General features: G+C 49.2%; 1 long non-coding RNA gene across 2 annotated transcripts in view; it reads right to left on the bottom strand.

Moving 5' to 3' along the window:
* The window catches only part of LOC143259613 (uncharacterized), a 96,072-nt gene that overhangs the window by 13,282 nt on the left and 57,360 nt on the right, over positions 1–25,430 (bottom strand). For both annotated transcript variants that reach the window (XR_013033625.1, XR_013033626.1), the window contains exon 2: positions 7,106–7,237. This is a non-coding gene — a long non-coding RNA (uncharacterized LOC143259613). The remainder of the gene's footprint in view (positions 1–7,105; positions 7,238–25,430) is intronic.

Raw genomic sequence — 25,430 nt, 5'->3', positions numbered from 1 at the left:
TATTAGTCTTGAATATTATTAGTTTCGAATATTATTAGACTTGAATATTATTAGTCTCGAATATTATTAGACTTGAATATTATTAGTCTCGAATATTATTAGACTTGAATATTATTAGTCTCGAATATTATTAGACTTGAATATTATTAGTCTCGAATATTATTAGACTTGAATATTATTAGTCTCGAATATTATTAGACTTGAATATTATTAGTCTCAAATATTATTAGACTTGAATATTACCCTTCTTCACTCGAATATAACAGACGCAATCCTATTAATTGTTTCGCGTCGTCGCGATATATCTCGCGTCGCAGGATTAACGTCACTATTGCACCAAAGACTCGCACCCCTAAATTTACTAAATTACATAAAGCTCGCTTGAACTCCGCGTCCTTGAACGGGCGCATAAAACCCGACATTCTGTTCCCGATCGAGAACGAGGACGTCTCGGTGACCGCGCCATTAATATTTCCCATTCTTCCGCATACGGGGATCCGTGAGAGACTGTTATTCGTTCGCCGGTAATCAATCGCGGATGTTTTCGGAATAACAATCGGTTTAAATCGCTTCCGGCCGATTGAGCGTCGACCGGAAGAAGCGCGGAGCCGTGGAAGGGTCAGCGCGCGTCCACGGAAAAGGTTTGCAGCGCGCTGCTCGAGAAGCTGAAGGGTCGGGGGGGGGGGGGGGCGGTCGAGGGTAGGAAGAAGAAGAGGCCGGCCAAGGGGACGGAGCGAGATAAGAGAAAAGAACAGAAGTCGGTTGCCGGTGCCATTTCACGAACGTACGTACATATTTGGCGGAAGACGGCCCAGCCCTGGCAGCCAGGTGCAACGGACCTATTGACGTGTTAATTGCGCCTGAATAATTGACGGGGGTCCCCGCTCGGCAGCGGTGCTCTGTCCTTTTAAAATGTCTGCCGATCTCGTTAACCGGCTGGACCGACGAGAGGACCGACGCCGGGCGGCGGAGAGCACAGGAAACGATTCTTCCGCGAACCGGAAACGATCGTGCCGGAACAACGCCGATCGAACGGTCGCCACCCCGCGAGGCCGCGTCTTAGGCTCTCTCAGGATCTTCCGCGCGCGCGCGCGCACGCGTTTCCATGAATAAATGAACGGAGACGCGCGCGCGCTGCGAGGCCAAGAAATTGAAAGAAGCTCGTTCGGAAATCACGGGTGACGGTAGGCCGCGACGGTTATAGTCGACGTCTATGCAAGGGGGAGGCAAAAAACGGCAGCGGGAATTAAAAGTTTTTCCAGAACGGAGAATACGGCGTTCGGGTTTCTCGCTGGACACGGACGTCGCCGAGCCGAGCGAAGCGGCGCGGCGCGGCGCGGAGCGGAGAGAGGAGCGGCGCGGGGTCTCTGATCGAAAACGCACAGTTTGGTATACGTATACATATAGTTGCATGCAATCGGAAACAGGGAAAATGTTCGAGGCGAGCGTTGAATTATTGAGGATTTAGCTGCGTATCGGTGGAAGGGAAGGGTTCCCGGTGATCGTAAGAATATCTAACCTCGACGTGGCTTCTTTTATTATTCAGTGGCTGTCATCCCCGTGTCGGGGTGAAACGCGCGACTAGAAAGCTCGAAAGCCCGATCGTACCACTTATTTCCGATCGCTCGGCCGTCTATTCTATTCGCGCTTCTTCTTTTTTTCCCTTTCGCTCCGGCTGCAACCTTCCTCCGCGAAGAGGGGCCATGTTTCTTCTCTCCCGGTACACGAAATTCGTACGCGGAGAACGGATTCGTCGGAACGCGCGCGTCGCGTCGCGCCGTTTCGATGCGAAACGCGCGCGAATCGTCCGATCTTCTTACGGTCGCGCAGAGAGGCGACCGTCCAAATAGAGCCTTTTGTTCCGGCATCGGGACCTTAAACGGCGCCCTTCTCGCGCGGCTGTTTGCACTTCTCGTCCGACCCTCGCTTCTGGACACAATTAACCGCCGATGACTCTCGATCGATATTCGTCGGCGTGTCCTGCGCCGAAAACCGTCGGGGAAAAAAGAGCGTCGGGCTCTCGGGGCACTCGCGAGGATTAAGGACCGGGGACGTTTATGACCTCGGGGGAAGGGAGCGTGATCATCGGACGCGGCTCTCGAGACGGCACACGTGGACTCGAGACACCACTCGACTTCAACTCGCCGCGTCTCGAACAGTTTACTGCTTCGGAATCGCGTCACGATCGCCAAGTGCCGATTCCGATTTGTCCCTTCGCGGCGTTCAGGACTTCCGAGGGAGACGATCTCGAAGGGGAAGCGATTCCGGGTTGCATTCGAAAGCATATTCTGTCGGTTACTGAAAAATGGAAGGTTCGAGAGAGAGAGAGAGAGAGAGAGAGAGAGAGAGAGAGGGGCGGAGAAAAAGAGAGAGATAGAGAGAGAAAGAGAGAAGACGACTGTCGGAGAATGTCATCGTCGCAGCGCGCTCGTGTTTCGCCGATGAGATTAAAATAGGGAGAACCGCGATTCGAACGGAGCGTTTATCTATTTCTGAAGCGTGCGGCTGTATTTCAGAAGCGACCGTTTACATACTCGATTTGACTAGCGCGAAAATAGATCGAGGGAAAGCGTTTCCAATATAGACGTAATCGCGCACCGCTTTGATAAATCTCCGCTCCGTTGTGTCATTTAACGAGCTGCTCTCCCGGAACCGTCGGGGAACAGTTTTATTCGTGTTCGACGTTAACTCGCGAACAATCGTTATCTATTCTGGTAGGCAATGTTTGCGCTCCTGCTTCTGGATAGAACAAGCCCCGGGTCCAAGGAGAGGGACGCCGGGAGGAGACGGGAATAAAGACGCGATCTGACGCGACGCGATCCGATCCGACGCGATCCGATTCGAGTTCGATTCGATTCGATTCGATTCGATTCGATCCGAGCCGAACCGAGTCGAGCCGAAATCGAATTGGTTGGTGCAGCGACGCGCGATCTCCGACGTCGGCCGGTGGACATGGACGGATCTGGTTAACGGTATCTACCTGCGGGAAGGGGTGTTAAGGGTCGAGGCGAGGGTCTGCTGGCTCCACCCTCCCCCTCCCATCGATAATATACGATCCTGCATGATTCTGCTTCGCATATCACAATGGCCCTCTGGGCAACCTATTCTACGACCTAGCAACCTCTAGCTACGTATGTAGCACCCATCTACCGGACCTCGGGCCTCCGCTAGATAATGAGTGATTAGGTAATTAGTTGTCCAATATTCCAGCCAGCTTGCTCGACCCTCTCCCCCGCGCGCCCCGTTCACCGTTCTCGCTTAAACGTCTTTCTCTGTTCCGACGGTCGACGTTCTCGCGATCGGCCACTTTCGGAACGGTTCCCCGTGTCCCGTATAAACGTACGCGACCAACGACTGATGGACATATTTTAATTAGTTGGTCGAAGTAGAATCGTCGACTACCTTCGTCTGCCGCATTGGATTATAACGTGTCGGAGCAAACGACTACTATAGTGTTAGCAAATTGAACGATTCTATCAATCCGCGATCTTTTACGCGATCTTTACCGAGTTTTCGTGTCATAGGTTAGACGTAAAATAGTGAAAGAATTAAAAGAAATTGAATAACGGTGATACGTTAATTACAACTTATTAAAATTATTTAAGAGGGAAATACGAGTGTACTTGGCTCTTGCTACAATTTTTACGTAGAGATCCGCGGTCTACTCATCGCTATGTTTCTCTCGCTTTTTTCTATAGTGATCTCCTTTGAATAGGATCCTCAATTTGGTTAAAGCTTATGCTAACGACAATGACTTCATCATTGACGTTCCTGATAAATTCCAAAATCAACTGTATAATGTTATCAGAAGGTAGGATGTTTAGTGTGAATTTGATTTTTACATTGTAATCATGTTGTTTTCATTTGCATTATTATTTTATTATTATTAATATCATTGGGTCGTTCGGAAAGTTGTTTCGTTCTTTCACGAAAAAATAAAAGACAATTTTTTAACCTTTCAAATAAAACAGAAAGCTTCCGACATTTTTCTGGTGTTTTAAAAATCTTATCTCGTCGAAGCCTCGTCGTTTGCTGAATCACGTGCTTCTTCAACGAGCTTACAAAACGAAATTTTTTTTTAGGAACGAAACAACTTTCCGAACGATCTAATATTATTATTATTATGTTGTGAATATTTGTGGAAAAACTATAAGGATACCAGGTCCGTTTATGATAAGTGAATTAAATCGAATTCAATTAAATATTACAATAAAATAACCATTGCAACCAAAAGTTGACGTCTCCCAGGAAGTCGAAGAAGGAGAGGAAGAAGAAGGAGAACGTGCTTTCTTTTACAGAGTTCCGTGGGACTCGACGAAAAGTAATGTCTCCCTAACTGACGCTCAGATTGTCCAGAAAAGTGGACAATTTTGGAAGAGGTGACACGATTATTCCAGCTTTGCGGTTTATTTTTATAAATTGTCCACAATTATAAAAATGAGCCGCAACGCTCGAATAATCGCGAATTGGAATAGCGAAACGAGCGCAAAAAGTTAGGAGGTACAGTAATGTCTCCCTTACTGACGCTCAGATTGTCCAGAAAAGTGGACAATTTTGGAAGAGGTGACACGATTATTCTCGAGCTTTGCGGTTGTATCAGTAAGGAAGACATTGCTGTACATCTTAACCGTTTGCGTAACCGGTTCTGAAAAAACAGAATCGAAAAGCGCCGAAGAGCGCAATAGCATTCCTTCGATTATGCGTCGAAAAAAGCCGAAGAGCGCAATAGCGTTCCTTCGATTATGCGTCGAAAAAAGCCGAAGAGCGCAATAGCGTTCCTTCGATAATGCGTCGAGAAAAGCCGTAAAACACAAAATAAAACGTTACGAATGAAAATATATATACTATTAATTTAGAATAGGTAACAACAAAATGCAAATTGGATTACTGACAGCGATGCGACGCGCGACGTATACATGCGTCCGAAAGACTGAGCACGTTTCGACAAATTTCGGGTGGGCCGTGAGTCGTCTGTTTCGGCCAAATGCCCCTGGCTTTTCTCGACGCAAAATCCGAAGAGCGCAAAAGTAGCTCGTGATATGCGAACGGTTAAGACGTCACCGCGGACGTTCGCACACAAAATCGAGGCCGAACACTCCGACCGACGAATTTCACCGATTGGCTTTGGGCAGCGCGTACAGCGCATCGCGCATCGCAAAATCGAGTAACGTTCGTTTCGAGTTGATATCGATTCGCAAAAGCGTCGAGGGGTCGTTCGTCTCTCGGCCAAAAAAAGCGCGTCTCGTCGGTATCCCTTCGACGTATCACCGCATACACCGGTCCTCCCCTTTTATAAATATAACAATTAGACGCACGGGGGTCCGTGACACGAAAGCGACAAAGAGAGGAAGAGAGAAACGGAGAGAAGGAAAAAGAGAGAGAGAAAGAGAGAGAAAGAAAGAAAGAGAGAGAGAGAGAGAGAGAGAAGGAGAGAGGGAGATTGGAAGGGGTATGAAGCCGAGAGAAAAGAGCGCGCACAGGTCTGTCGGAACGATCGGAACGAATATATCTTATACAACGCGGAACGAGGAAGGGGAGACGCGATTGTACGGGGCTTGGCTCGGTAAGCGTATTCGAAAGACCGCGACGCGTGTTTCGTAAAATTGCGTTATACTCGATGAATTTGCCGGGACCGCTCTCGCGCAAATTTCTATTACTACTACCTAGCCGGGCACGGTTGGGAGCCCGTGCTCGTAACCAATTCGTGCAAAAATTTAATTAACAGCCCTTATTACTGCAACGCGTCCCTCTTTTGCGGAGGAACAGAGACTTTTGTTTCGCCGGAGAAATTTAATTTCGGCGCCGATGGATTTACAGAAGGCGGCCCCGCCGACCGGTGTAACGTTTGTCCAACCCGGTGAAAATGTTCGAAAAAGTTTTTTGGGGGACGCAGGAGGGCGGGCGGCTGGTACCACTACGGCGTACAATTTCGTCGTGCGTCGAGCCACGAAATTTTTGTTCCCAAGACGACAAATATTGGCCGGAATATTTGCTCGCGCCGGTTCCCGGCCGTTCCCGGCCGCCGCGGCGCGGCGCGGCGCAACGCGCAGAAACGGAACGTCGAAAATTAGATTAAATTAGATCGGACGACGTTAAACTAGATTCAATTAGGCTGAACTGGGTCGAATCGAATTAAAAAGGAGCGAGAGCGCGCGCGTGCAGGACGCGGGACGCCGACAGGCCCGGCCAGATATTCCGTAGAAAGAAGGCGACGACGGCGTCGATAATTATTATAATCGGGGAGGAAGAGAGCGAGCGAGCGAGCGTGCGGCGACGTGGGCGGCAGACGTTCGTTCGCGAAACCGGCGAGGCGAATTGAACGCGTGCGAATTAACAAGCGACGAGATGATCGTCTCGGCCGTGCACCCGCCGCCGGATCGGCCGGGGGTCGTAACCGTTTAAATGGCCGCGGTCGAATAAACTCTCGTATTAGCCACGGCGAGTTTAGAGCGACACGGACCGGCTTTGCTTCCGCGACGGCGGATCAGCCGTTATAATCCGCGACGGACGATATCCTCGGGAGATCTCCCGCTTGCTTGCTCCTTCGCCGGCGACGCGAGCGGACGAGGCCCGATCGCGCCGAAAGAGCGCCGGGCCGCGCGATAAAAAGAGACTCGGCTCGGTTCGCGAGACGTGGAAGCGAAGCTTCTTCCACCGTGTCGGTGAAACGCTGAATCGCGGCGTTGCGACAATTCGGAATTGTGTCAGTGCCGGAGCCGTCGCGATAATGCGCATAATGCGCATAATGCGAGTGCGTGCGCTCCGCAGGCGCACACGTTCGCGCGGCACAGCCGTTACAAGACTCTGATGTAATAATTTTACGATCGCTCGCTGCAATTTATCGGTGACAACACTCGCTATTTCTGTCGGCGTGTTCGCGAATAATGACCGCCGCCGCCTCCTCTGCGGCCAATGGGTATCGCGTGTGCACCGCCGGTTCGAGCGTCTTCGTAATGTCTTCGCTTCGCTCGGTTTTACAATGTCGACGAGACGATGAAACAATGAAACGTTTTCACGTGGCGACTACGGTCGGAAGCTTGCCGCCAGGCCCGAGAGGACCCGCTAAGAAATTAGGAGATTTGGTCCGTCGAAATTGCATGCTTACCTATACGTTACGCGTCCTCGAGCGTCGTCGATACCGTTGATAACGGAGCTTCCGTTTTCTCCATGAGAGGTACATTGCTCTCCTCCAAGCCCACGTGCCGCGCCACCTCTAGCTGCAAAAGGTCCAGGTCCGCTGCAAAAGCGAATACCAACGATTAGAGATCGTCCGCCATTCGTCGAGGAAACCGAATGTATTTCATTTCACTTGTTTCATTTATTCATGGGAAAAGAGAGCCTTTAGCGCAAGAGAAAGTGACGCGTAGTGGAAAACAAAGAAAAATTTATACAAAGAAAATGTAACCCTTAGCGCTCCGATAGGAGCGCTCCACTACGGAGACATTTGTCATTTGTTCCGTAACTCCGAAGCTAAGTGTTTTTAGCATACGTTATCGTCGGCGTTAGCAATTGTTATCTGTAATTAACACGTTGGCTGTCGTGGGGGCCACCGGTGACCGGCACTCGACTTGGCTACAGCGCCGCGGGGGCCACCGGTGACCGGCGACGCGACGAATAGTTAAAATACATAATTAGGGTAAACATCGATACGCATAAATTGTTAAATAACATAATATTATAATATTTGTAATTTATTACAATGCGCCACGAAAAATGCATAAAACAAGTTTATACAACTAAACTTATCTGCTGTAAATAATATTTCAACATAATATGCATCGCATAATGAAAAATTCATGTTGGCGTGCTAAGTCGCGTGCTAAGTCTGTACCATTACGATCGAACCATTTTTTGACCTTTTCTATGGTTAGCAACACGGAGAAAAATAAATATTATGATGAGAATTTAGAGCCGAGTGATACCGAAGACGTATTTGATTTTGAAAAGTTAAAAGACATTGTGGAAGACAATGTTGGTTATGATTCTGACGCTTCGAGTAGTAGTAGCGAAATTATACTACCAAAGAGACGAAGAATGAGGATTATTGAAAGTGAAAGCGAAGATTCGTTACAAGACTTAGACGAATGGCGCGATGTTACGGAAGAATTACATATTCCAGATGGAATACCTTTTAGCGTATTGCCACAGGTCATTGGACCACAAGTTCCTACAAACATTGAACAGCCGATACAATATTTTAAATGATTTCTCACGGACGAATTGGTAAATGAAATTATAAAGGAAACCAACAATTACGCGGAAAATGTTCTAAACTTGAAAGAAATATCTGGTAACTCTATTTGGCAAAGCGAATACTGTGACACTTGTCCAAGTAAACCCAGAATGCACATGGGAGATTGTTACCAAAGATATCGCACCATGGTGAATTACAAAATTTAACATTTATCTTTTATTTGCAATAGGAAAATGTATATTTATAAAATAAATAAAATCAAATGCATTCGCAAGGACGTGTAATCTTTTCCGCTGAAAATAAGACTTCCTTTATCTCAGGCGCTCCGCTCTAAAAATGTGCCGGAGTTGCTGGTAGGCAGTACTCTGTTAACACGTTCCATGCCGAGCTTTTTTTACTCGAATCTTCACACTTTGATATTTTACTAAAACTTGATGTATTACGTGCAATTATTAATTCTCGTACACATAACAACGTCACAAAAACTTATCAACGCCCATTCTTGCGGTGGAAATTGATTCTTCGGTTCTAAATTTCTTGTAAACAATTTGTTCAGTTCACTAAGTAAACATGCAAGCGTGTACCATCGATGGTACACGTGGCACGGAACGTGTTAATCTCTCATCTGTTAATCTTTTATATTGTTTATTTTTGTACGAAAAGATATAATATGTCTTATCTGATAAACATAAAGTTAATCATGCTCGAAAACAAACCAGAGACACAGCAATCGGTCACACCACAGTAATCGGCTTTACCACCCTGCCGTACTTGCAGTCTCGCAGTCTTGGTTTTATAACGCAATACTACATAGTATTTTAGCATGCTATATGATTGGATTTTCAACACGTGTCAACGACAATGACGTAACGTCACAAGGACGTGTAATCTTTTCCGCTGAAAATAAGACTTCCTTTATCTCAGGCGCTCCGCTCCAAAAATGTGGCTGGTAGACAGTACTCGAGAAACGAGCGGAGCACTAAGGATTAATCGCTTATAAAGGCTAGAAAAGAGAGTATTGTACGATGTGCTGCAACAATTGTTTTGGTAACAAATGCTTTGGTAGCGCAGGAAAATAATTGAATAAATATAGAAATAGGTCAGATTTTATGAAGTCGAACGCCGGCACCGGCGAAATTAATAAAGATTCGCGCGAACGAAAAAGTAAGGCTCGCGGCGCGGACGAGCTTCATCGGATACGAATTCAATAAGAGCTTTTACAACGGTCGTTCGCAAGGAACGATCCGGCTATGGGAGAAGAAGCGCGCCGGCCCATATTCATGGGCGCGTTTTCATCTTTGAATTTTCTTCGACGTATCAACTTGGGGACGAGTCGCGAACGCGAATCCTCCGGTTCGATCGAAACCGCGATTTTTCACTAGAATGACGCGATCTTTCTCGTCGATTCTCCACCTACAGTAGATTTACGGAGCACAAAAAAACAGCTGTTTTATATTAGTTTATAAAAGTAACAGTACGAAATTTATTCTGATTTTGAACAAGTGTTATCGTAATATTTGCCGTAAGTAACGTATGAATTGAATAAATAACTCATAAATGTATCTTTACGATATGAATAATCGTAAATTAATCCTTTGCACTCGAAGCCGAATTAACGCAAAATTTAAAACAGTCTCTCCGATCCACGGTTTCTCCATGTTACATGATCTAGTGCATTTTATGCACATGAAATTGAATATTGTGGCCCATGCAACAGTTACGCTTTCAACAGCTCTTTAAATATAAACATATTGAAATAAAAAAATGTATAAAATTAGAATTTATAATATTAAATATAAAAACTTATAAACAAGATTATTTTGAGACGTGACATAGCAATTTTCAATGACGCCTCGGAATCGCCACTCGAGTGCAGAAGGTTAAATATAAAAATTTATAAATAAAATTATTTTGAGACGCGACATAATAATTTTCAATGGCGCCTCGGAGTCGCCACTCCAGTGCAGAGGGTTAAAAACTTAATGGCCCGTCATTTTGACGGGTGAATCTAGTCTTAAGACCAGGTGAAAAACAGAGAATGAACGCAACTTCTCAGAATTTGTAAAAACAAACGTGCGAGTCTCGCAAAAGCGAAACGGTCTTTCGGATGGCGCGTGATCGATTAGCGGTCGAAAATAAAATAGCACTATTAGGTGATACACAGTAATGTCTCCCTTACTGACGCTCAGATTGTGCACAAAAAAATGGACAATTTGGGAAGAGAAGATACGCTTATTCGAGCCTCGCTACTCGTTTTCACAGTTGTTGACAATCGATATCCATAAAAAAACGAGCCACGAGGCTCGAACAATCGTATCACCTTTTCCAAAATTATCCATTTTTGTGGACAATCCGAGGCGTCAATTAGGGAGACATTACCGTAACTATAAATTGAAGTTTAGACCGGTGGAGCCCACGGTCTAGATCTAGGCAGAGGGCCTGAAAGGAGGGAAGGGTTTCGGGTTCGAAAGACAAACCGAAGGAGAGAAAGGAGAACGAAAGAGGAGTGGGCAGAGGGGGAGGGGGAGGGGGAGGCAGAAAGGAAGGAGGAAAGAAAGAAGGAAGGAAGGGGTACGGGGAGCAATGGTTACAGCAGAATAAACCCCTCAATAATGAGTTCCGCGAGTGAATTCCCCCGGTGCGGAGAGGCTCGAGATAATAAAACAGAGCGACTGGGACGCAACCGCGCGACGGTGGTAGTAACGGTAGTTGCGGTAGTGTTGGTCGAGGAGGGTTGCCGCGGGAACCGGAGGGGCAAGGGGTTCGCGCGCCGGCAAGAGTAATAGTAAGAGGCAATAAAATATAATGAAATAACATCCAATCCAGGAGAGATATTGTGAAAATATTATTACTAACTTATTACTCGCTGGGCACGGTGCGCCACGCTCTCCACGTTTTTCTCCTGTTTTCTTCGCCGACTCCTCTCTCTCTCCTCCTCCGCTCCTCCCTCCGCTCCCTCCATCGGGCCAACCCCTCGCGGCCCCCTCGCAACCGCCCGCGCGTCCTTCCCCATTTCCTCGTTCCCCACGTTCCTTTCGCTTTCCACCTTCTCCACGGATTTTTCCGGCGTTCGGCTGCTCCGGCGCGAGGGCCCGCGATAAAAATTTCAATTCTGCGTCGCCCGCACGCGCGTACAAATACGGATTTCCCTATTCCCGCGGAAATTTTCGCCTCCCGCTTTCGCCGCGACTTCTTTTTTTCCTCCCCCGCGGGGATGATCTCGGGGCCGGGGTGCTCCGTGGGGCGCGCGCGCGTTCGATACGGAAACGCCGGGATCGCGTATCATCGGCTCGAGGAGGCCCGCGATCGGCCCGCGATCGGCTCGGCTCGGTTCGGTTCGGCTCGGCTCGTCCGGCGGATATTTGAAATGCAAATGATCCGGCAGGAAAGATCGTCCGAGCGAGCGGCGGGGAAAAAAAGTGATAACCGAGCGAGATATCCAGGTAGATCGCGCGCACGGTGACGAAAGACAGTTACATAAAAGACAAAAGTGTACGAGCCAGCTAGAGCCGGAGAACGGAATAGGCGTGCTGGGAGGGCAGCGGCGCCGCGAGGGGCGGCCCTGCGCGAAGAAAGAGAGTATTAGCGGCTAAGAAAACAGGCGGCGGAGATTGGGGGTGGAAGGGGGATGCTAGGTTGGAACAATCCTATCTGGCCGTGTAAATCTCCGGGCCGTCGTAACGAACCGGCAAATCGAAACTAAACGGTAGACCATGAATGGGAAATCAGAAAATAACGTTACGCCGCCGCGCGAGGCCGCGCACTTCCGACAGGGACGACTCTCGCACACAAACGCGCGACGGAGAAACGTAGACAACCCCGGACACACACGTACCGTACACGTGCACGTATATACAACCGTCGACGGGGGGAATACGCTCGCGAAACGCTCGACCGAGTATACCTCCCGGACGTGCGAGCCAGCGTCGTTGCTCGCGGACTTCCTTTCGAGCACTCCTCCTCCTCCTCCCCCCGAACCCGTCCCATCCCTTACCGCTCGCCCAGCTTTATGGTCTTTCTTTCGGCTGGCGAACATCGGGAGCGCGGCGCTGCCATATTCGAGTTTCTATTTCTGGATTGTCCGAATTCGGAGACGTCGTTGTTCCGAAGCAGCAGCGGATTGGACCGATAACGCGTTATTTTCGCGACCCGCGAACGTGTATTCTCGGCCCCTCGCGGCTATTCGCGGCTCGAGGAAAAGTATTTAGTTAATCACTGCGTTAATAAGCAGATCAAAGACCGGATTTAGTCTGAATCGCGCTCGGAATACCTGATCGCGAAGGGATTGATTCCGGTAATTCCTGGAAGAATTATCTGAAACCAGTTTCTGATCAACCTCGCGTAAACATTGTCTCATTAGTCGACTAGAATGTACGGTCGAGTCGAGTCGAATGAATCTAGAATCGTCCTTCTAGCTAGAACGGTTCAGCTACGCGAACAATCATAATTGCTTCGACCTAGCGTCGTTGGGCGATTTATTTATGTATTCGGTAGAATACATAACGCTCAGATTGTCCAGAAAAATGGACAATTTGGGAAGAGAAGATGCGATTATTCGAGCCTTGTAGCTCGTTTTTTATAGTCACGAATTGTCAAGGTTATGTCAAGGCTATGCAAGGCTCGAATAATCGTATCTCCTCTTCCCAAATTGTCCATTTTTCTGGACAATCTGAGAGTCACTTAGGGAGACATTACTGCACATGGGTTTCAATAGGTACCATAGTTACAGGTAAACCGCTCAGCCGTTTTTTGTGTTATCACGAGTATACTCGTCGCAAACAGCTGACCTTTCAATTTTCGTCTTCGGACTTTGCAAATTTGGCGATCCATTAGAAGCGAATAACGCTGAGAAAAAATCATTTGCACTGAATATCGTCGGTTTATTATCCGAATTAATCCATTCATGACGGATCTATTGGATTGGCAACTAAGTAATTGCAGATTTCAGTTATAAATGTCTCTCATTCCCATTTTTATGATATCCGTAAATGTTATATTATAAAATTATTATTATTATTATTATTATGTTATTTTCTATTATCCGTGAATGTTAGCAACTGGACAAATTGAATGCAGCGGTCAAGGAAAAGCGACCAGAATTGGTCAATCGTGAAGGTGTCATTTTCCAGCAGGACAATGCTAGGCCGCACACGTCTTTGTCCACTCGGCAAAAATTGATGGATATTGGTTGGGAATCGATGTTACACCCACCATATAGCCCTGATCTCGCGCCATCGGATTACCACTTATTTCGATCCCTGGACAACTCCCTTCGTGGTAAAACTTTTAATGATGACGACGCTGTAAAATCTCACTTAACTCAGTTTTCGGCCGAAAAGGATCAGACTTTCTACGAGCGTGGAATTTTCAAGTTGTCAGGGAGATGGCAAAAGGTCATCGAACAGAATGGAAAATACATTACAGATTAAACTTCGTTCCAAGTAAAAAAGAATTTTTTATTTCATTGAACAAATCGGCAATTACTTAGTTGCCAACCCAATAAAATGGATAATTTGGGAAGAGGAGATACGATTATTCGAGCCTTGCGGCTCGTTTTCACAATTGTGGACAATTTATAACGATAAAAATACAACCGCAAGGCTCGAATAATCGTATCTCCTCTTCCCAAATTGTCTATTTTCGTGGATAATCCGAGCGTCAATTAGAGAGACATTACTGTAGGTAGATTTCTCTTTCGTCGGACTCGATCCGTGAGAAAAATGTTTTGGAGATCTAACACGTTGTCAGCTGGTGCAGGCTATAATAAATAATTTTTCTCACGAATCGAGTCAGATGAAAGCGTCGGTCCAAGATGCCGACAGTCCAAAGATTAACGCTTTGACCGTCGCGCCAGTAATCTCAAAAATGAGATAAAATGCAAGAATCTTATTCGATAAAATTGAAATTACTTCGTCAACATTCTTACGTTTCGCAGATCCTAATAAAATTAGGACGATGTGATATATTAGCGATAGAACAATTTTCAAATCCGAGTACAGTAACGTCTCCCTAATTGTCGCCCAAATTGCGCACTGTAATAGACAATTTCGGAACAGGAGACGCGATTTTTCGAGCCTTGCGATTCGTTTGTTATAATTACCGATTGTCAATAACTATAAAAACGAGCCGCAAGGCTCGAATAATCGTATCTCCTTTTCCCAAATTGTCCATATTTCACGAGAATATTTGTGGACAATGTGAGCGTCGATTAGGGAGACGTTATACTGTATTCTTTTCTGGAAGAATTGTCCGTCGTCGGTTCCGCTGAACAACGACGACGATAGACCGCGACCGTAGCATGGAAATTGGAGAACCGGCAGTATCTGGTTCTTACCGGAAGAGTTAAAGATTTGGAGTTGAAGAATGAAACGAGGCCGTAGCTTTTCGCAAATGTCAAGTCGAGTGGCTCGGCTCCAGTCGAACGATAGCCATTATTCGCGTTAGCGGTCTATATTCGCGGTAATTTGCTAGACTAGGACGATTTGCTGGGACAGCTTCACTTATATAAATAATATATCGTTACGCGAAAGAGCGCATAAGCGGGCACCAACGAGCGGGCGGGTGGAGGAGCGGAGCAGAGCGGAGAAGAGCGGACTGGGGAGGAGCGGAGAGGAGAGAACAGGAGAGGAGAGGAGTGGAGAGGAGAGGAGAGGAGAGGAGAGGAGAGGAGAGTAGAGAAGAGAAGAGAGCCGTTCGTGTTCGATGCACGTGTCTTTGCAGCGGGTTACGTAAGCGTATCCCATGCAGGAGAGTGTATGTATACGTACGCGGTGAACACGTTCTCCTCGCGCACGGCCCGCACACGGCCCGCACACAGCCCGCACAGGAAATCGGTGTACGATACGGCTCTCGTGATGCAGTCTACACGAGTGGGAAATCTAATGTCTTTATCGTTATAACCAGTGTACCATGCGACGTACGAATTAAATGAGATCTTTTCGTGACGCTGAGCTTCCGTCGTCGTCGTCGTCGTCGTCGTCGTCGTCGTCGTCGTCGTCGAGGGGAACGACGTTTTACAGCAAAGAATAATATCTTTATCGGAGTGGATGCTATACCACGCGACGTTTAAATTAAATAAGATATCTTCCGGGACGTCGTGTTTCCGTTATTAGGGAAATCGGTGCACGACATTCTCACGATACCACGCGTGCATGCACCGCGGACGCTGGTACGCGAGAACGCGCTGGTACGCGAGTGCGCGAATACGAGCGCGGCCGGGAACGTACGCGTATGCGGCTACACGCGAAGAATAATTCGTATCGACCTAGGTAACTGTTAGGCCGTCGAACGCATAAATTAAGATCTTTTTATGATGTTGCGTTTCCGTTGTTAGCTCGAGCCGCCTTCTTGGCTCGATCGCTCCGCTCGCGGAGAAGAAAATTTGCATAAATGTCCGCCCCTCTACCGGGCTACCGCCGACGCCGGATACGGTCGATTCTTCTTTTCCCAGAAGTCTCTCGAATTTCCAGCGTTCAAAGCTCTTGCGGAAAGAAAAAAGAAGAAGAAAAAAAAAGGAGAACACATCGGCGATATTCTCGCGGTTCGATCGCGAGTCGCGAGCGTTCCCTGGCAGCCGATGATACCGTTTCTACGGAGAGAGAGAGAGAGAGAGAGAGAGAGAGAGAGAGAGAGAGAGAGAGAGAGAGAGAGAGAGATCAATATCCTTCTCTCAAGCGATGTTGGCAACGATCGGGAACGGATCGGCCGATTAAAAGCGATTACGACGAGCGAGGTTGGTGACGAATCTTAGGACGCATAATGCCTTTTAATTCTCACGTGTCTGGCAACGTGGTAACACGAGTTTTCCCTCTCCCCGTCACTCTACTTTTCCTCTCACCTTTGTCGTTCTCCCGCGTTCGCGTTCGTGTTCGCGCGCGTTTCTCTCTCTCTCTCTCTCTCTCTCTCTCTCTCTCTCTCTGACACCCTCCCTTGTTTGGCCGGTCTCTGTTCAGCGCACAGTGCCCCCTCGAGTTCGGCGTGATTCCGTTTCGAGTCGGTTGCGAACGTTTAAATTGTAAATGTATCGTTACTCTGTTAAACGATAGCTTTCGGTTCGTGCGCGAAGGGACATGGGAGCTGTACGTGTTCGCGTAGCGCGAATACGTGCATGTCTTTTCCGCAGGTGGACGACTGTATGAATAAAACACGGTCTCCGGCCCGAAGTTTTGCCGAGTCGCCTCGGTATAACTAAATGTCTGTCGCATTTGCATCTGCATTACGAGACCGCGTATATACCGTCGACTTGCGTAATATTGTAATCAGCCTCGGGAAAATAAATAACTATGGCGTCTACCTGGTCGCCTCTCTCCGACCCTCTCACTCTTTTTACCTAGTCGCTAGATAACTATCTTTCCGTTTCCTGTTGACGGGCCGCGGTAACTACGCGTTCCTACCTACCTACATACATGCATACGTATGTACGTACGTTACCGAGAACGCGCGTCGCGCACAGCCACGGGTACACGCTCGCGCGAGAAACTAGGTACACCCGGACGAATCTCTTTGTACCGCTCCACCGAATCCCGCATTTCGATTTCACGATCGTTTTCCCTAGATCCCGTCCGCTGTGTCCAAACACCGCTTGGACACTCGTTATTCGACGCGACATTATTGCTCGCGAACTGTACTTTCGAGATTAACGGGAACGGTTTTTGAGTCTCGAAATTAGCGAAAAGAGAAGAAAAGCGTTCCCAAGGAAAGAAGTTGAACTTATCTGACAGGTATACCAAAATTGTCTTATATATTATTTGTTAGTATTCTTAAGACAATGTCATTTTGCAAAACATCTTGATTCGAGTCTTTATATTGTTTGTTCACGTTAAGACAGATAGGATCTGTGAATACACGACGAGATTCGCTTTGACTCCCCAAATGTCGAAATCTTGCTATGCCGTGAATGTCGCGGTGCTATTGCTACGCCTATGTGATTTATCGATTTTCTTGCTACGCCGATGCGATAGTTCGTCGGAGTCAGTCGAGCGCATGATGCGGCACGCGCCGCGGCTCCTTTGACGCGAATTCCTGGAAGACAACGCGAAATGTTTGGGCTTGAGTCAGGTAATGATGATGTCATTCGTGGCATCTGCCCTTCGAATGTCGTCGAATCGAGGCATCTATCCTCCGAATGTCGTCGAATCGAGGCGTTTCTTCTCCGAATGTCGTCGAATCGAGGCGTTTCTTCTCCGAATGTCGTCGAATCGAGGCATCTATCATCCGAATATCGTTGAATCGAGGCATTTCTACCTCGAATGTTGTCGAATTGAGGAATCTTTTCCACAAATGTCGTCGAATCGGGGCGTTTTTTCTCCGAATGTCGTCGAATCGAGGCATCTATCATCCGAATATCGTTGAATCGAGGCATTTCTACCTCGAATGTTGTCGAATTGAGGAATCTTTTCCACAAATGTCGTCGAATCGGGGCGTTCCTTCTCCGAATATCGCCGAATCGAGGCGTTTCTTCTCCGAATGTCGTCGAATCGAGGCGTTTCTTCTCTGAATATCGTCGAATCGAGGCATCTATCCTCCGAATATCGTTGAATCGAGGCATTTCTACCTCGAATGTTGTCGAATTGAGGAATCTTTTCCACAAATGTCGTCGAATCGGGGCGTTTCTTCTCCGAATGTCGCCGAATCGAGGCATCTCTTCCCCGAATGTCGTCGAATCGAGGCGTTTCTTCCTCGAATATCGTCAAATCGAGGCATTTCTTCCTCGAATGTCGTCGAATCGAGGCATCTATCCTCCGAATGTCGTCGAATCGAGGTATTTCTTCCCCGAATGTCGTCGAATTGCGGCGTTCTTTTCTTCGAATGTCGTCGAATTGAGACACCTCTTTCCCGAATATCAGTCGACATAACATCATTGATATTTTCTTTCGAACGACACGTGTACATAACTTCTTTGACGTTGCCTTTAATAATCCATACGTAATTAAGAATCGGTTTTTCTACTGCTTCTTTTGTAAATAAATTAAGTTGCTTGCTACGTATAATGAATAAATATGATTCTAAAGTATGTTGTGTTTGTTATCATTTTAATTGGAGGAATCTGATCGATATACTAAGAAAAATTTTCATGTATAAAAAATTAGATATAAAAAGGTTTAATCATCGTTTTTATTCTAACATTATAATGTATTCATAGTAATATAAACCGGCATGCTGGCCGCTGCTTTTCCAGGTAGTTTCGTTCTCTCTCTCTCTCTCTCTCTCTCTCTCTCTCTCTCTCTCTTTCACACGAGATGCCGGCAACTATAAAGGCGACTCGCGAGACTCGAAAAATCGTGTCTCACTATCCTCATACCTGTCGGTCACAATTCCTACCCCGCGTCTTTTAGAGAGCATACTGTACTCTGTGCCATCTTCGCACCATAAAATAAAGTGCAAAAATACATTGAAAAGTACACCATAGTGTCTCATTTAATGACTGAATTTTCAATGAAACCTAGTTCGGCCGGCAATTCGTAGACGAGCTCCAGCCCCGCGAAACGGACTCGAACGTCCGCGCGGTGTCCGTCAAGCTTCTCGAGAAACCTGTTGGGGGAGGGGGGATGGAAGGCGGACGATTAAGATTGAACCTTTTGTACAGAATCGGCGGAGCTTTACGCGCTATTTCCCTGCGCAGCCAGTGAGACAAACGCATACCGCGGAAACGAAAGTGTCGAGGAACCGGCAGACGGTGCTACCGAGACCGTGTATCCGCCTTCTCCGCCTCCTGTGCCGGCTAAGCGGGAATTAAGGCGAACGATTTCTGCGCGAAAGAGCTCGGAGATCGTAAAAGCGAGCGGGATGCGTGTGCCGTCGGCATCGGCTTCGGCTTCTCCCTTGGAAAACGGAGCACGGCTCGGTTCGGTTCGGTTCGCCGCGACAGAAAAATTGGCGGCGAATCGCGGGCTCGCGATACAACTTCCGTCCCTTGCACCGGATTCGAACCGGTATCCCGCGATCCCATTCGGTTCCCCGTCGCCCCCGGGGACCCCCGGCCGTGCGTTCGCCGGTTTTCCCTTTCTCCGCACGGGTATATCTGTTCTACGCACTTGCACGCACACTGTGCCGTACACGCACAGAGAGCGAGAGAGATCGAGAGAGAGAGAGAGAGGGAGAGAGAGCGAGAGAGAGAGAGAGAGAGAGAGAGAGAGGATCGGCAGGTACGTACAAACGCGTAAATGACAAAACACGTATTACGTGTAACTGGAGTCCGTGCTAGAGATCAATACACATAATAGAGGGTATCTATAGCGCGCGCAACCCGTGCTCATTTACTTAATTGTGTTCTATACGGTATAACCGAGGTATGGTGTGCGATTCGTGTAGGTACGCGGCTGCCTACACCCCTCTTACCGTTCCTCGCCGCTTTGGCCGCCCTTCGGAGCACAGCTCGCCCCTCTCCCTCTCGCCCCTCTGCCTCTCTCTCCTCCGCGCCGGCACTCGCTCTCCCCCTCCTCCATCCGATGTCTCTCGCTCCGTCTCTCTTTCCCGCGCTCGCGCTCTCTCCCGGTCTCACCGACTTCTCTCTGTTCCCTGCCACCCATAGTCCCACCCCCTGCCACCTCTTGCCACCCCTGATGTCCATAGGGCCGAGTGTGCGTAATATTCAGACGTATAACGTGCCGGGGCCACGTAGGTACATTGGCATCAATTTATAGGGTGGGAGGGTGCACCAGATATATACGATCCGATAGGGTTGAATATCTCGTGCTTTTGTGCCCATCTACACCTCCTCGTTTCCATCTGTGCTCGTCTTTCTCTCGACGAGCCTCCGCCCGCGCGCCGCCCGCGCCTCGTCTCGCCCAGCCGCCCCGCCGTCCTTCTCGCCTCTCGTCCCTTTTTCTCATCAACGTATCGCGGATGCCTTCTCTCCGCGCCTCTCTTCTATTCCGGTATCGTTTCCGCTTCATTCTACTCTTCTCCCGCGTCTCGCGCGCGTCTCGTCCTTTCTGAGCGTCTCGAGGAAGAAGAAGCGGCTCGATCGCGATCGCGCCGAGGATCTCGTGTTTTGGGATTTCGCGACGACGCGGGCGAAAAGAAAGAGAGAAAGAAAGAAAGATAGATAGATAGAGAGAGAGAGAGAGAGAGAGAGAGAGAGAGAGAGAAAGAGGGATGGAAGAGAGAATGATCGCGTTTTTTTATATCGATGCACGCGGCAACATAGTCGCGGAGAAATGGGGAGACGGGGCGCATGTGGAGTAAAGAACGCGGACACGCGCGAGCCTCGAATGGCGCGAATAATTCGCGAACGAGCGTAATTCGGCGCAACGAGCCGAAATTCGAGCGCCACGACGAGCTATGCTAATAAGCGCGCGGAATATCGCAAGAATTTCCGAGCGAGAAAATCCGAAAGCGATCGGCCGTGGGTCAGCCGGCCGACAACTGCGACGAACGACGAACAACAAAATGTCGACCGCAATTATGCTGTAATTAACTCGGGATACGCACACGTACACGTACGCGGAGGCGCGCGTTTCACGCACACCGGCTCGCCGCGGCGTCTGTCTCCTCCCGGCAGCACGCGTATCGCAATCGCGCCGCACGCGCGGCCGCGCGGTCGCGCTCTCACAGAGAGACACGCGCGACAAAAACACGGAAACGCGCATCCACACGGCTCTCTACACGCGCGTACCTACCAAGCGTACACGCGGGAACACACGCGGCGGACACACACACACGCACACACGCGCGTACACACACCGCCGCGGCATCGGACGATGCGGCGTGCTTCACAGGTGGTTGGGGATTTTTGTATTTAGCGGTTGGCACCGCCCGGCGTTTACGCGTTTACACGCGCCGCCTGGCTGCATTATGCATGTTTGCGGTAGCAGAAGAGAATTTAAACCAACTACCTCCGATCTATCCTCCCGTCGTCCATCTTTCTCGACGGTCGGTCCCCCGATCCCGATTACGCTCGCGCCCCCCGTTCGTCTTTCCCTTTGTCTCCGAATCCGCGGGCCGATTCTATTCCCGACGCTTCGCCGTCGCCGTCGTCGTCGGAAAAACGTCGGGCCGCGACCGTAAGGACCCTCGCGAACGCGCGCAACGCTGCAGAATCGGAACGAGGGTCGTGACCGGCCATCGTATCGTTTCCACGGTAAATTACGGTTTAAATTAGTATTATTACGACTTGGACATCATCGCGTAATTGCATTATTATTATACGTTTCGGTACTTTATCAAATATTTATCGGCTTGTTATTGCGCATCAAATACGGTATTAATGGTGCCCCAGGGATCCCCATTTTGCAGGATTTCATCGAACGATCGAGACACGCGGTCGCGAGCCCGTCTCGAGTCCGCGTACACTCGCCGAACGAGAAAACCGTGGAGATTTCAATAACGGAGCGAATGAATTTTCGCGAGGGATAGCGAAACGTGACGGACGGACGGACGGATTGACGACAGTCGGTCGGCGGTCGGATGATCCAACGATCGGCGTCCCGACGATACGCGATACGCGCGTAGCCTAACGGAAAAGAGATCGCGATGGCGAGGCGTGTGCGAGCGAACGAGGACGCGGACGCGGACGCGGACACGCGGGCGCGAGAGGTCCGTGTTACGCGGGTGTACGTCAAATCAAAATGCACAATCCCGGCAAATCATTTCGAATATTTCATAATGGGCGCGAAATATCATTACCTGCCGCCTGTGTGACACCCTCCGCCACTCTGGCACTCCGGCGCTCTCCGGCGCGCACCCCTCCGGACCCGCGTTCCTCCATCCCTCGTGAATTCGCCGCCGCGCCACGCCGTTGACTCTCCGCATCGCGAATATTACCGGCACAGAGAGAAACCTCGGTGACGAGGAGAGGAGAGCCGGCGAGAGCAGCCGGACACGCGGCCGTCGGAAAGGGACGGAGCGACGCGGAGTGTGCGAGAGGATTCGTGTCGCGTCGCGTCGCGTTGCGTCGCGTCGCGTCGCGCGCATATAGCGAAAAACACATTGGCGACCTGCACACGGACGAGGGCCGGCGAACACGGTGCACGACGGGCTATGCAACCGGGACTAAATTACGTTCCCCGTAACGCGTTTAGCCGCGAATCGCATTGCGAGCGATCCGTATAACCCGAATATCGGCCGCACGCCAGAGATAGGACCGACCGACCGACCGACCGACCGACCGAGCGCGCGATTCGTCCGTCGACGATCGTTTCGCGAGTCGATCGGCGACTTTGCCGCGCGCAATTTCGGCCATCGATCCTTCGATCTTGCGCGTGCTCGCTCGCTCGAGAAACAGCCGCCACCGCCGCGATATTCGACCGGCGCCGTACGATGAAAGTCGGCGATCCGTTAACGACGACGCTGATCCGGGTGTTCGGTAGCATCGGGTACAACGATCCGCGGTAAGGGATGCTTTAAATCAATGCAAACGCATCGAACCAACTACCCGGTTACATACCGCCGACAGAGTCGGCTCTCTCCTCGAACTATCCCGGTAGTTCCCTCCGCGAAACATTGAGCAGCGAGTAGCCGGCCAACAGGCGGGCCACGGCCTAACGGAGGCAGCCGTGGAACAGCAACGTCGTCGACGGCCGAGTGTGCCGGCAGCCAAACAACCGGTAGCGGACAGGAGGCAGGCAGGCAGTATCAGCAACGGCAACAGCAACGGTAACGGTAACGGCAGCAACGTAAGCGACGGCGGCGGGGGCTGTAGTTAGTAGCCAGTAGCAGCTAGACAGCAGCTAGGCACCGGTAACAGCGGTCGCCTCCTCCTCGTTCTCCGTTCGCCTCTCTCCCTGTACTCTCCCTCCCTCCCCCCGATCTATCTGGCTAGTCTGCTGCTTCTATCTTTCTCGCGTCCTCCCTGCCCCCCCCCCTCGATTCCTCTCATCCTTCGTCCCTCTTCATCGACCTTCTCTACCATCGTCGTTGAAATCACCACCACCATCGTCTGTATCATCAGCAGCGAGCAGCAGTAGCAGCAGCACCAGCAGCAGCAGCAGCGGCGGCGGCGGTAGAAGCAGCACCGTATACACGGTACACTCTGGTACTACTCTGGAATCGCATCGTGGCCACTCCAGTTGCATTGCGGCCAACACCGATCCACACACAACACACAGAGTACAGGGCTCGTCGACACATGTACCGGAGAAATACGTGCAACGCGCACGCACATCCATCCGGCGAAGCAACGTCGGCGAACGATGCGTACATACACGTGCATACGCGAGAGCACAACGGCCTAGCGTTGCCCTCTGCCTCTGGCCAGAGATATCGTTAGCATGCCTTGCTAATCACGGACTCGATAATAATACCGTGATTGATAGGACGAACCCCGTCCCTTCTCTTCGTTCGCCTCCACCTCCATCTCCTGCCTCCTCGTACAACCTCCTACAACCTCCTACCACCTCCTATCTACCCCCTGATGCCCCCCACGATCCCCTACCTCTGCCTCTATCTCTGCCTCTGCTCTGCCTCTGCTCTGCCGCCGCTACCGCCTCCGCATCCACCTCTGCCCGGTGTGTGCCTCTCTTTCTCTCTCTCTCTCTCTCTCTCTCTCTCTCTCTCTGCTACCTCTACCTCGACCTCTTCGAAACACCCGCGGAATGTTCCACCCCTCGAGAGAGCGGCCATTGCGCCCTTCTGACTTTCTCTTGTCCATTCTCTTTTCTCCCCCTTCCCCCGCCGCTCGCCGTCCTCTCCCGCCCTCCGTCTCTCCCCGGTGCCGCGACTTTCTTCTCTTTTAATCTCTCCTCTCTCTCCCTGTGCGTCCTCGCCTCTCGTCTTTCGCCGTGTCGCGCCGCCTTGTTCGCGGGTTCCATCGAGGAACGCTCGCGAAATTCGACGCTCCTTTGCGAACAAAGCTACCGCTCGTTATCCGCCCGAGACACGTTGTTACTTGTCCCTCGAAAACGCGGAACTTCACCGGTGTCCGAGTGATCTCGCCTCGACACGGACGATTCGTTCTCGACCGAGTAGCGCGAGTCGACCTATTTCCGACCATGGACGAAATTCTGGAACGATAAATGCTCGTAGCTGCCCCGCGTGCTACTTCGTTCGACATTTTGCCGGGTTGCGGATACGCGAAGGCGCGTGAAATCTTTTAGCAATCGAGCTGGTAGTTTTCTCGGCGATAGTTCCTTCGATGCTCCTTCCAGAGTAAAAAAATTTCTTATGCTCCTCGGACCATCTTTATACTTCAGTAATGTCTCCCTAACCGACGCTCAGATTGTGGAGAAAAATGGACAATTTCAGAAGAGGAGTATTAGCGTACCTAGGATCACGTACCCGTATCCCCTATATAGAATATGGGTTAAATATTAATATTAACATGTTCCGTGCCACGTGTACCATCGATGGTACACGCTTGCATGTTTACTTAGTGAACTGAACAAATTGTTTACAAGAAATTTAGAACCGAAGAATCAATTTCCACCGCAATTTGTGACAAAAGCATTACGACGTGCGTGGCACGTCTTTCCAGCGCAAGTGGTTAGATTGTGTACAAAAAGAGGGAAGAGAAGATACGATTATTGGAGCCTTACGGCTCGTTTTTATAATTACCGATTGTCAACAATTATAAAAACGGGCCTCAAGGCTCGAATAATCGTATCTCCTCTTCCAAAATTGTCCACTGTTGTCTCCAAGTTGAGCGTCAATTAGGGAGAATTTACTGTGCTCATGGAGCAAACAGCGGTCTATAGATACACTTTTATTAAAAGTGAACACAAGTTTAAAAACTAAAATATGTATTCCTTCACAATCCACTGGGAAACACGGAAGAAGAAAATTCCGCAACTTCGTAACAAAGGAGAAAGTAAAAGTACGCAAATTCACAGATTCGAGGAATGCGTTCCTAATATGAGATCCAGTTTGACCTCTTTTAGGAAATATTACAGTAATGTCTCTCTAATTGACGCTCAGATTGTCCACGAAAATGGATAATTCGGGAAGAGGAGATACGATTAATCGAGCCTTGCGGTTCGTTTTTATAGTTACGGATTGTCAAGAATTATAAAAACGAGTTGCAAGGCTCGAATAATCGTGTCTCCTTTTCCCAAATTGTCCATTTTTCTGCGCAATCTGAGCGTCAATTAAGGAGACATTACTGTACTTCCTTTGCCCTTTTTGACAAATTGGACATACGGTAATGTCTCTCTAATTGACGCTCAGATTGTGCAGAAAAATGGACTATTTGGGAAGAGATGATACGATTATTCGAGGCTTGCGGTTCGTTTTTATGGTTATGAATTGTCAAGGTTATGCATGGCTCGAACAATCGTATCTCTTTTCACCACATTGTCCATTT

This window comes from Megalopta genalis, chromosome 1, assembly GCF_051020955.1.
Source record: "Megalopta genalis isolate 19385.01 chromosome 1, iyMegGena1_principal, whole genome shotgun sequence".
Classification (NCBI taxonomy): domain Eukaryota; kingdom Metazoa; phylum Arthropoda; class Insecta; order Hymenoptera; family Halictidae; genus Megalopta; species Megalopta genalis.
Note: the sequence above shows the minus strand (reverse complement) of the source record. Positions and strands in the feature narration are given on the sequence as shown.